At 42.3% G+C, this 13528-nt stretch overlaps 1 non-coding gene across 1 annotated transcript; it reads left to right on the top strand.

Moving 5' to 3' along the window:
- The first annotated feature begins 13246 nt into the window (after window positions 1–13246).
- On the top strand, window positions 13247–13323 carry LOC136724650 (small nucleolar RNA SNORD66). Its single transcript, XR_010807187.1, has one exon. It is a non-coding gene; the product is annotated as a small nucleolar RNA SNORD66 (small nucleolar RNA).
- Window positions 13324–13528: the final 205 nt, after the last annotated feature.

The following is a 13528-nucleotide window of genomic DNA, read 5'->3' as shown; positions in this document are numbered from 1 at the left end:
AAATTCTGGCCTAAAAACTATATACACAGCCCTCAAAATCAAAGAATTGGGTCAGAATCACACACACATACATCATATCTGTTTCTCACACTGAGCATTAAGAATACACTGTGTTTAGAAAAATAAAACTCTCTCCTCAAAATGGAAGATTCATGTAGGAAAACAAAAAGAATCCATCAACACAGACAGTAAAGAACTTTATATTATACAATGTTTGATCCTGGCCAGGCGTGGCACAGTGGTGTGTTGCCTTACAGCTCTAGGGGTCCCAGGTTCAAGACCCAGCTTGGGTTGCCTGTCTGTATGGAGTTTGCATGTTTTCCCCGGGTACATGTGGGTTTCCTCCCACCGTCCAACGACATGTGGGTTAGCTTAATTGGCCATACTAAATTGCCCTGTATGTGTGTGTTGCCCAGTGCTGGCCTGGCATCCTGCCCTGGGTGTGTTCCTGCCTTGCACCCTATGTGTGCTAGGATCAGCTCCAGCTTCCCTGCGACCCTAAGTGGTTTTGAAAATGGATGGATGCATGGATGATCCTGCCTACCCAAAAATTATCAATGTATTTATATATAACAAGCATAAAAATGCAATGACTGATAGCAGCCCACATGGTTATGTTTCCACCCCTTTGGCCAGGGACCTGCTCGCTGGCCAATGATGTTCCTTCCCCAGCACTGCCTCTTGAATCCTACCTCGTCCACATAGATGAACTCAATGTGGTCATCGCTGGCATCAAGCTTGAGTATTCTCTGACCATGTAGGAACAGTGATTAGAACATGGTGCATTACTGCACTTCCTGGACCTCTGTCTCTTCCAAGTGCACAATAGTACTGGAAACAGTTTCATACTCACTTGCATGTAAAAGTAGCACATCTCTTTCACACGATCAGAGTTCCTCTCAAATGGTACACGATATATTTGCTTCATGCTCATCCTGTGCCTTCTCAGCAAACGATCAATAGTGGATATTGAAACATGGTCTATGTTCTGAAACATCCCATTGTCCTCTATTATACACGTTTGGATTTCTCTGAGTCTAATCGCATTTTTTGCCAACACCATGTTGACTATTTCAGCCTCGTTTCTCCCACCAGCAGCTGGTCTTCTCAGCCCTGTATGCAAACAATACAATGTGATGTACAGACTTGCAGTACTCTTGTTGATATATGAAATCCAAATATTGTGCATGGTAAATTTATACCCACTCACCGGTTCGTAGTCCTGAATGTCCTGATGATTCCAGCCACAGTAAAGAGGCTCAAATTGGGCTGCACTCACTGCCCAGCTTTTCGCATACTCATCCCATGGTTGATTACACTATCAACCAGTGTGGCTCTTATTTCATTCAATATATTCCGTCGCCTTCATCGTCCTCTGTGTCTTCCCCTCCCTCTTCCCCTTTCTGCTCTTTGTGGCTCCATTTTTCTTGTACAATCATGAGTCCTCGTGTGACCTTTTTATATACTTGAGAGAACGAGGACAACTGAGTGAACAATTTGGTTAATTGGGTTTGCACAGGGTGGTGCGGTGGTTAGTGCTGCTACCTCACAACTCCATGGGTCATGGGATCTAGTCTGTTTGGAGTTTACATGTTCTCCCCGTGTCCGTGTGGGTTTTCTCCAGGCTCTGCAGTTTCCTCCCACTGTCCAAAGACATGCAGTTTAGGTTATGTTAAATTGCTGTGTATATGTTGCCCAGCGATGGCCTGGCATCCTGTCCTGGTTGTATTCCTGCCTTGTGCCCTATCACTGCCGGGATCGGCTCTGGCTGCCCCGCGACCCTCACAGGAATTGTGTGTTTTGAAAATGGATGGATGGGTTTGCAGACGTGAAGTGTGTTGTAGTACATTAGCACTTTGAGTTTTGTCTGATGACTCATGTATTGCACAAAAGGTACAGGTGTTTTCTCAATGACAATTGTGCCAACACATTGAGAGTTGCGAGTAATGTTTTGCAACATGAGTGAACTGGACTCACCAATTGAGTTGAAGCAAGGTGAAGGTGTGCATAGTCCTGCAGAAGTGGTTCTGGGATGTTAGCTTGAACCTCGGATCACTCTGTGCATGCTTTCGGTCACAGTGTATAAACGACTGAGAAACTGTAGTGAGAGATCCTTCTCATTATGAAAGTACAGTACATATTACTGTACCAGTAAGACTACAGCACTTACCGGTTTCCATCTCAAAATATCCCAATTATACCTGCAACAGTATAACAGCTCATATTTGATTGAACCCATTGCTCACTTGTTAAATACATTGCCTAAAAGTGTTAATTATTTCAGAGATAGTACTTCAAGAATCACTGTTAGTGTTTAAGCATTCAGAAAAACCTGAAAATTGTCACGAGTGGCAGTGAACAGTGGGTCCAGGGGTGTCGCAAATGGGAAACCCCACCATGCTCTCCCTGGCTTCACCATCAGGATTTATTTTGCCTGGGGCCCCCACATACCCTAGAATCACCTCTGACTGGGTCGCATGAAGTCTCGCTATGCCATCCCAACTGAGTTACACTCACTTATTTCCCCCTGCAGGTAAGGTCCCAGGACAGACGCCACCAGTAAATAAGAAAGGTCTTATTCTAGTCCATTAAATAAAATTCACCATGTACAATACAACAGGGGCAACTAGCAGGGCACCGTTCCCTCGATGTTTTTTTTACAATTAAAATTGCCTTTAATCACCTGGGCAAAAATAAAAATACAGAAACCTATACAAAAGCTGAAAATATAATAAACTATACTAAATTCCCAAATAAAACTAAGCCCAGACAATACCCCCTATATTCACAATCAAAAAACGTATGTATGAAACGATGGAGAATGGCGAGAGAATGGTCTCAATTACACAGTCCCAACCCGGCTCGGCCTCCGGTTCCGTCCCAGGCTAGAGATCCTCACAAACGAGCAGCTCGTCCGCACAAGCAGCCCCAATCCAGGACAAAGAGCAGTCTCAGGAGGAGGACACGCTCGCTCACTGGCAAGTGCTGCGATCACAAGCTCACAGGGATATTGAGTGCGTCCCTCTCACCCGTCCGCTATGTGCTTCTCCCTCCGGCTGCTGGTCCGGAGCCCCAAAGTGCCGTCTATCGCCGAGAAGCTGGAAACCGCAGAACCAAGAAGGCAAGTCCAGGAATACAGTCTTGTAGAAGCCAAGTCAATGTCTCTGGCCAGTAATAGTTCCTTAGATCCTCTTGTCGCTGTCGAGTCACTGCGTCCAGCAGCTAATGTTTCTCCAGGCAGCTCCCGATCTGCAGGGACCCGCTCCGACCCTGCGAGGAGTTAGTGCCTACCGGCTGGCACCCTCACAGCCGATATCCTCTCCTCTGTAACCCGTCCCGCAGTCACTGTCCCTGCTGGTGCTCCGCCGTGCCCCTTTGTTCTGGCAGGGCAGCCTTTATCTCCAGCTGAGTGTCCACAGGTGTAGTGGCCGTGAGGGAAGGCGGCCGCTGCTCAGTGATACAGGTGCGCCGCATCGGGGATCAAAGCTTCTGCCTGTTCAATAATAGTGAATATCAATAAAAGTCAATCAATCAGTGAATACAATCAATGAAAACAAACAATTTGAGAACATGACTCAATCAGTGAATAATTAAAATTAAATCAAATAAACAATAATAACAGTATAAGTGCAATAAAGAATCACATGGAGCCTTGGTACAGTCTGTGATTAATGCAACACTGTGGAGTAGTGCTTAGGGCTCTGGACTCATATTGTGGGTTTTGGGTTCAAATCCCAGGTGGGGCAGTGCTGTTGTACCCTTGAGCAAGGTACTTCACTTAGATTGCTCCAGTAAAATACCCAGTTGTATAGACCAACTCTGCCTCCTCCAGAACCGCTCCTTCTCATCCCTGGCACCTAAATGGTGGAACGACCTGCCCACCGAAGTCAAAACAGCAGAGTCCTTGACCTCATTCCGGCACTTACTCAAGACGCATCTCTTCCGACAGCACTTGTAATATTAGTCCTCTATCCCTGCTAGATAGCACTTCACAGTTTTATTATGCTTCTCGCGTTCTTGATTGTTTTACTCCTTGCTCCCTTTCCCGTAGCCCTTGACTGTGACCCTACATCTTGACAGCACTTAGCTTTCACTGTCAAGGATGTAGGAAGTCACTTACTGTACTTGTGTAAATTGTAAATTGAAATTTGTAAAATGTATTATTTTGAATTGCTGTTTTAGCTAAATTTAATTTGTAATGATTGATTGCCTTGTAGGAGGAGTAGAATTAGACACACGGAAAGGAACATAGAAACTCGCTGCCTAAATCCCACTGCTATTTATAAAATCACTATCCTCTTGCCAAATGCTAGCTTTATCAAAAGAAGGATCTGCAGATGAATTATTAAATAATTTCAACAATACACTAAGCACTGCTTTAGTAGCCCCATTAAGGACACGACAAATAAAAACCAACAAAACACTCACCGTGGTTCGACGAACAACCCGCGTTTTCTTTTTAATACAATAGCGACACTTACTAACCAGAAGGTAAAGCCTTCAGAGGTCATCCCCCCCAATTTCACCTGTAGTGACTTCGTGGATCATTTCAATAGCAAAGTTAACAGCATTAGAAAACAGATAGAACAGGAAACATACACAGATTTTATAGCTGACACATGCAGTCCTTCACAGCCCCTGCCTACCTTGGACTCGTTTAACGTAGTAAATCACCAGGAATTGGTCTCCTTAATTACTAAAATGAAAACAACAACCTGCGCACTAGACCCTATACGCACTAAACTGCTAAAACAATCTCTGCCATGAATTATTCACAGAATACACAATATTATCAATGTCTCTTTATTCTCAGGATCTGTTCCTGAATCATTTAAAATAGCTGTAATTAAACCACTTCTTAAGAAACCCAGTGTCGACCCTAACCAACTTAAACACTATCGACCTATCTCAAACCTTCCCTTCCTTTCTAAGGTTCTAGAGAAAGTAGTTGCAAACCAACTGCAAGCTTTTTTAACCGATAATCACCTTTATGAAGAATTTCAATCAGGCTTCCGTTCCGGCCTGAGTACAGAAACGGCCCTGTTAAAAGTATTGAATGACGTGTTTCAGTCCTCCAATGTAGGGCACACCAGTGTTATTATTTTATTAGACTTAAGTGCGGCTTTTGACACAATCGACCACAAAATCTTGATACACCGCTTAGAAAACCGTATTGGCCTATCTCGCAATGTGCTTTCATGGTTTAAATCATATCTGTCAAACAGACTCCAATATGCACAGATTAACGAGAACCACTCAAATTTAACTGAGGTTAAGTACGGAGTCCCACAGGGCTCAGTCCTCGGACCTGTACTTTTTTCATTGTACATGCTCCCTTTAGGTGATATCATTCGACGACATAATATTAACTTTCACAGTTACGCAGACGACACACAATTATATCTGTCAGTAAATCCTAACAACACCATAGACCTAGAAAAATGAATCTGCTGTCTGTCTGAGATTAAAACATGGATGAGAAAAAAAATTCTTATGCTTAATTCTGACAAAACAGAAGTCATAATTTTAGGAGACAAAAATCGAACTGTTCATCATTCACTAACAAAACTGAGTAATGATAACTTTAATTTCTCCCCTAAGGGGATGGCATGAAACCTGGGTGTCATCTGTGATCATAATCTATCTTTTGAATCACACATTCAGAATGTGTCGAGATCTTCCTTCCTCCAGCTTAGAAACATTGCTAGACTAAGACAATTCCTCTCGTTACAGGACACTGAGAAATTGATACACGCATTTGTTACATCTAGATTGGACTACTGTAATGCCATTCTGTCAGGCAGCACAAACAGAGCTATTTGTGCACTTCAGTCCAAAATGCTGCTGCAAGAATCCTAACAAAAACATAAAAACATGAACACATCACTCCAGTATTGGCTTCTCTTCACTGGCTGCCCGTGCACTACAGGATAGACTTTAAAGTGCTCTTATTAACATGTAAAGCACTAAAGGGACTGGCACCTCCCTACCTGTCTGATGAGGCACAACCCATCCCAGAAGCACCTCACAATGGAGGGTCAGCGGGGCATCCACACCCAAGGTTTGATGAGCCATCGCAACCCAAAGCCTGTTGATGGTCCAAACCCTCCACCCCCGATGGCCAGCGAGAGGCCTCCTCCACAGGGAAGACCACAGCCAGCAGCACCGATAAAGAACTTTCTGATCTCCTTGCTGCTGTAATAAGTATACTGCCTGGAGGGGAGGCAACCATTAGGCCTAGGCCCTAGGCCGTGGACCCCCAGAGATTCATTTTCTCCTACATGCCATTCTTAGGAGTTTTCTTGTTTTTCTCTCCTCCGTTCCTAAATGCTTTATTTACTTAAATGTTCACTCACTTTATTCTAGATCATGTAAAATGTTTACAGGTCTATATTTGATTTTATTGTATTTATGTTTTTTATTTTGCTGTACGTTTGTTGTATGTTTACCAGTCTGTAAAGCACTCTGTGGCTACCCTGCGAAGGGCGCTATACAAATAAAAATTGATTGATTGATTGATTGATTGATTGTACTTCACTGTATTTTCGCAGTTATGTTGTAAGTCGCCCTGGATAAGGGCGTCTGCCAAGAAATAAAAATATTAATAATAATAATAATAATAATAAATGGGTACAAATGTAAGTCGCCCTGGATAAGAGCGTCTGCTAAATGACAAATAATGTAATGTAAACTCTGCCACCTACTGTTTGACATGTTAAATAGATAAATTCTGTGATCAAATTGCATTTCAACGATACAAACCAAGACCAGTTAGGGGAATTAAGAATTAAATATTTGAGACCCAAAGAAAGTAGAGATTAACTTTAAAGCTTTCCTTTTATACAAGTTAAAATGGTATTTCCACAACACAGTCCTTAATTCCTGTCATTTCTTTGGGGATTGTGTGCTGGAAATAAATCACATTGACCATTTATAATGTGCTCTTTTTAGGGGTTTTAACAACTGATACAGAAAACATTGTCAATAATGTATAATATCCTTACAAAAATGAATTATCTATAGCTGTACTTTAAGATTTACTTGCTTATTTATTTGGTGATCCTATTTTTGAACCCAGAAACATTGTGGAAATATCTCAGGTTCATGTTTAACTTACAGTTTCTCTGCTGTTCCTATGGATGTTTTACACCATCCCCCTTAAAGTATTCTTTATTTATTAATATGCTGTAAATGCATTGTTTGCTAGGGCTGTTAAGAGGGACATGAAGTCTTTGAAAATTGATATGTTTCACTGACTATTCAAAATGTATCAACACTATTTTCCTGGAAATTACACAAAATTAAAGGTGAAAAATGCACGTTACTGAGACTAATGTGTTAATATATTTCTATATTGGATAATAATAATCATAGTAATGCAGTAAACTAGGTATTTTGAATAGATGAGTAATGCATTACATGCATTTGCTGGCAGTTTGTAATAGCAGGACTTTCTTTATGTTTGTACACTTATGTCCTCATTACTGGCATATTCCACTGAGGAGCTGTTTCCAATTGTCAACGGTGACTGTTGGGGTAAAATTGCCTCCTATGTATTGTATATACCCACTGTATAACTGTTAGAAAATATAGGAAACTTTCCAGTAAGTTACTAGTTAGGAACTGTGAGTTATTCATAACTTTACTTATTATCTATGTCTTATGCACACTGCTGAAATAGCTTGCAGAACTGCTTGTAATCCAAGCAGCTGTGGCAGACACAAAACATGTTGTTCGTACAGTATGTGCTACATTTTCCCCTTCCCGAAACACAAATATATTATGGGTTACACACATCCTCGGACAATAACATTCCCACGAGGCATGACATGTGCACCTGCTTGTGGGAACACTGCAAAATCAGTACTATTATGGTGTGTAACTACATATCGGGACTGCCCCGTAACTATCACTGAAGATGTTTGTTAGACTGTATAAAGGCTGTGTGAAACTTTCAATAAACTGAAGATAAACGAACAGACTACTTCTGTGTCTGTGCATTTTTCTTCCCGAGCGCTCGTCTCCTGCTGAAAAGTCTCCCCTGTAGCTGAAATGCTGACTGACCTGACTGCCCGATTCACTGGGATCCGAAGGGCTGCTTCAACTGAAGCGTTGTACCTTAACAGTGACCTTGACAGATTTCCCTTCAAATAACCGAGATGTTTGATAGAGTCAGAGGGACATTAGTTATAGAATCAATAGCAAACTGTGATCACAATATGGTCATCTTTGAGGCATTCTTTCTAGAAACAAGGCCCAAGTCTAAAGCAATGGTCTACAATTTTGGTCTACCTTGAAGGTATGAGGCGACACTTGGAAGAGGTAGACTGGAGCACACTGGATCAGATTCAGTTGAAAATGGATGGGTATATTTAAGAATATACTACTTGAGGCTCAGGAGAAATTTATACCAAAACTTAGCAAATTGAGGACCAAAAAACATTGGCCAAAATGGTTTAATGGAAGTATGCAAAAAAATTTGAAGAGAGAGAAAATGTGGTATAGCGCATACAAAAGGGATAGAGACTAAACAAAATACAAAGAATATGTTGAACTGCAAATAGATCTTAAGAAAGGGATCAGGAAAGCAAAGAGGGAAATAGAAAGAAACATAGCTCTATAACTAATGCAAAGAGCTTTTTTCAATACTACAACAGCAAGAGGTCAATAAAGGATGAAGTGAAACAGATAGAGGGCAAAAATTGAAGTATTTTGGAAAATGAACAAGATATGGTAAATGTTCTAAATGAGTATTTTAGAGGTTTTTACAAAAGAAAAAACAGATAACATGCCACAGGATAATAACCAGTCCAGTCAAACCCTAAGAGAGATCAGGAAAAATGAGGTGGAGGTACTACAGGGACTAGCAGAATTAAAAACAAACAAATCACCTAGGCCAGATGGTATATTTCCAACAGTACTTAAAGAAATGTGGGAAATTATTTACAGGCCGCTAACTCAAATATTCCAAAAGACACTTAGAACAGGGGATGTGCCAACTGACTGGAAGATAGCAAATGTCATACCAATCCACAAGAAAGGGGACAAAACTGAGCCAGGAAATTACAGACCAATCAGTCTCACCTGCATTACTTGTAAAATGTTGGAAAAAATGATTAGACAGAAATAGAGGAGCATTTTAATGAAAACCATATTCTTGGAGATAGTCAACATGGGTTTAGACGAGGCAGATCATGTCTTACAAATGTATTAGAGTTTTTTGAACATGCAACTGCAGCTGTAGATCATGTGAAAACACATGATATGATATACGTACATTTTCAAAAAGCTTCTGATAAGGTTCCACACCAAAGACTGATCCTCAAATTGGAAGCTGTAGGCATTCAGGGTAATGTAAGTAGTAGATTATGAACTGGTTGATGTAGAGGAAACAGAGGGTGTCGATTAGAGGAGTTGCTTCTATCTGGAGTGAGGTTGTTAGTGGAGATCCACAGGGATCAGTGTTAGGGCCATTGCTTTTAAATCAAGGGCAGTGATGTTCAGACTGTACGATGCACTAGTTAGAGCTGATGTCCTACTGAGATGTCCTACTGAGAGACTGAGGAACTGAACCTTTTCACCCTGGAACAGAGGAGACTACATGGGGACTTGATTCAAGTCTTCAAAATCATGAAAGGCATCGACCACATCAAACCAGAGGAGCTTTTCCAGATCAGCAGAGACACAAAAAGAAATTGGGCTTCAAAGCATTCAAGACGGAAAACAGGAGACACTTCTTCACACATAGAGTTGTCACAATCTGGAACAAACTCCCCAGTAGGGTTTCCAAAATCGGGGGAAAATTCCAGGCCAGGGTTTTTGGAGTTTAAATTTCATAAACCCTGGGTCCCCGGGGCATCTGTGATTGAAGCCAGATTATCTCATAGGCATATAAATTGAATAAATAATCAAAATGGAAACAAAATTAAATAAATAAAAAACACACTGTTAGACACATCAAACGTATGCTTGAACTCCTCGGATCTTAGTTTTCCCCCTTATTTTAATCATTAAACTACAACCTGGCCATATCATCAATGTTATTCTAAATAAGTAAAATAATACATGTCATTTTTGTGTCTGTATTTTATGTGAAGCTAAAATTAAACACGAACTCAGTTCATTCACAGAGTTATTATGTATTGATCATTTGTATGAACTGAAGTGACCTTGTAGAGCCCCCAGCTGTTTGCAATACGTTGTTTGCATACTTTTTGCATTTGTAGGAAGTAGAACCAAACCGAGCTTGGATCAGAACATTTTTTTTGAACTCCTCGTATTTTGCAACAGTGCTCAATTATATTGTAGGTTACGGAATGAACATCAATCTTCTCACCGAATGAAAAAACACAAGAGCTCACTGAGGCTCTGTGCACGCAAGTATGATTTTTGTTGGTTTGTTTCTCAGCCCCGGTTTTATACCCATGCCAAACCCGGGCTTGTGAGATTGACAAATCGTCCGGGTTGCCCGGGTTTTCGGTACCACGGGTCCCCGGGCTGGAAACACTACTCCCCAGTGATGTGGTTGAAGCTGAAAATTTGGGAACAATTAAAATCAGACTGGATAGGATCCTTGGATCACTTAGTTATTAATGGACACCAAACGAGCACGATGTGGCAAATGACCTCCTCTCGTTTGTAAACTTTCTTATGTTGTTATGTTAAATATTTGAAAAAGATTTGGAAATGCTTGTGCTCTGTGCAACGGAAATGATAACAGTGCTACTCTTGGGACAAGAAAAGGTTCACATATATGTCGCTTATGCTCACAATGTATTTAATTTACCAGCAATTCAATGAATTGTGCACTGTGCGGTAGATATACCAGATCACAGAGTGTGGAGGGGGTGATGTGGGGAAGTGTGGGCCCCTGCTTTGGACCCTGGGGCCCTGCAGAGGTCTGCGGCCCGGTGTGGGTGCCTAGGCTGGTGTTGGTGCCTGCTGACCACTGTCCACCCTTGACCAGGAGACGGCGCTACAATCAGGCCCTATTTAATGCATGGGATTACCGGCGCAGTTCTGTCCTATCAGAGTTGGTTTCTCTGCTTGAAGGTGGGACTAAGCAGACTGACAATCCAGAGAGCCTTTCACGGGTTCAATTACTGTAAAGACAAAGCGGGGGAAAGTAATAGCGAAGTTTGGAAACAGGACGGACATCAGCTCTCATCTCAAGAACCCCGATCCTGTGCTGTTGCTTCAGAGGAAACACTGCGCTGATCTAAGAGGATTTCACAGACGCAATGTCTCATTTCAAGGGATATATCAAAACTGCAAGCGCCTTGCTTCAGTCACTGCGTGAAAGAAGCTGCAATCTGTGGCCCGAAGGTGGACATTGCATTGCGCATATATGTCACTTTCCCAGTTGCGTGGCTGTGCAGGTTGCTCTGTGTGTAACCCGGCCTGTGCAGAACAGGGCGCCTCTACAGTGGGGCTGACAGACTGAGCGCTCACTCTGAAGCCCTTAAAGCACCACCTGGGTTTTGGTGACATCATCAAAGACTTGGCTTCCTGAAAATCCAGAGGAAAACACATGTAAGGTAGGCCCTCTCTCTAGACTTACAGCCTTGTATTGATGAATAGGGTTGTTCCGCTCATTTTACAGGAGGGGGTGCCAGCCTACTAGCTCTGCTGTTGATCGGGAGTTACAGGCCACTCGTGTGTGTTGTGGACTTGGACTGAGGGACACTTGTGCTGCTCGTTGCTTGTTGTGTTGGCGCTGATGTGATAAGCCATGCAGATCAAATGTTGATCCTTAATGATCAGTAGTGCGACTCTTCACCAGCAAAAGACAGCATCCAGGGAAAGCCACGCTGCCCGCCTCTCAGACTCGGGTCGGGTTGTAAAAGTGCGCAGTGTGAGCCTGGCTGAGGGACTGATTCTTTTGTGGGGCGATGCGAACCGATTGAGTGACTCGATTCAGTGTGTTTGGACACAAATGGAAATTGGGCTTCAAGCCATTCAAGACAGAAAACAGGAGACACTTGTTCACACAGAGAGTTATTACAATCTGGAACAGACTCCCCAGCGATGTGGTTGAAGCCACAATTTGGGAACATTCAGAAATAGACTGGATGTGATCCTTGGATCATTTAGTTATTAATGGACACCAAACGAGCTGATGGGTCGAGTGGCCTCTCGTTTCTGAACTGTATTATGTTGTTCTGATATGTGTTGGGTATGACGTCAGTTGTTGTCAGTTGCATACGTAACAGTTGCTGGAATTCGATTCTGTTTGCTCTGTGGATATTGCCTAATTAGAGCTGATAGTGTGTTTGGAGACGGAGTCGTACGGTTGATTGATTTTACCTCTGAGTAATTTCAGTGTTCCCGAGAGCCTTTTGGTTGTATTGAATTCAAAAGCATGGCAGCGATTGCAAACTTCAAGTTTTGTCTTGAAGACTCCGCAAGATTCAGGTAGGCCGTTTCATTAATCTATCTTTTTCTTTTCATTGCAGCAGGGTATGTATAGCCTACATTTTTTTAAATGACATATTGTGAATAATAATGTTCTTCACCAGTACAAGATCGTGTGAATTGCTCCTAAGCATAGGTGTGTAGCTACAAATTGAACCATTATTCTCGTTTATTGATTACTGTATGAGAGGATGTGAATATGGTGAACTGGATATGGTATAAATACAAAATAAACCTGGGTCATTTCAACGCCGAATGGTAGGGATTTTGAGCCGACGTCTAAAATGTATTGCTTTCATTATTTCGTAATCCTCGGCACAACCAAGACTCCTGTGGAAATGTTGTTGCTTTCAAATTATGTTGCAGGTGTAATTATGTCCCTGATGAGAAGGAGAAAAATGAGCGTCAGTTCCTGCTGGACTTAGAGTTCATCTGTGACAGGCTGCAGAAACTCCGCATTAGCGATGTGGTCCTGGCTAAGGTATGCAGCCCCCTGCTTGTCTAGGAGACCCTAGAGTTTTATTTTCATGTTTTTATATATAAATCCTTCTGATTGAGATGGTTACCTGCATTGTTCTGATGGATCTGTTTAATGCTGATCTTGGACATTTGTCTCATTTGTACTTTTTGTCAACTGCTGTCTAATTGCGATTGTTATTTAGATGACTGTATGTGTGTTACCTGCCTACAATTAAGAAGGCTCCCACAGTGGGTGATGACCCCGAGGTCATTAAGACCCAGGTATGTAGGAGCAGAGGACACGGTTCATGTTTGGGGGGGTGGGAATAATAATTTGCTAGTCTAGTAAAGGGGATTGTGGGTAAAATTGGAGCCCCACTGATGATCTATTTGTAGTGCATTGGTGTCTGGGCCACTGACCTCTACTGATGGAGAAGATGAACTGAGGGGCTGAGTACGCTCACATGCACCCACCTCTCCAGAACAAATAAAAACACGGACTTGGCCGAGGTTTGCAGAACTAACTCTTTTTCCTTCCTTCCCTCCTCCCCCCTTTCCCCTTCAACAGGAGCTCTTCCGCAGGGTGAGTGGTATTCTGAACAAGCTGACCCCACAGATGTTCCAGCCGTGGATGCGTCAAGTGAACGAGCTGACC

This window comes from Amia ocellicauda, unplaced genomic scaffold, assembly GCF_036373705.1.
Source record: "Amia ocellicauda isolate fAmiCal2 unplaced genomic scaffold, fAmiCal2.hap1 HAP1_SCAFFOLD_187, whole genome shotgun sequence".
In the NCBI taxonomy this organism is placed as follows: domain Eukaryota; kingdom Metazoa; phylum Chordata; class Actinopteri; order Amiiformes; family Amiidae; genus Amia; species Amia ocellicauda.
The sequence above is the reverse complement of the archived record's forward strand: the minus strand, read 5'-3'. Positions and strand labels throughout refer to the sequence as shown.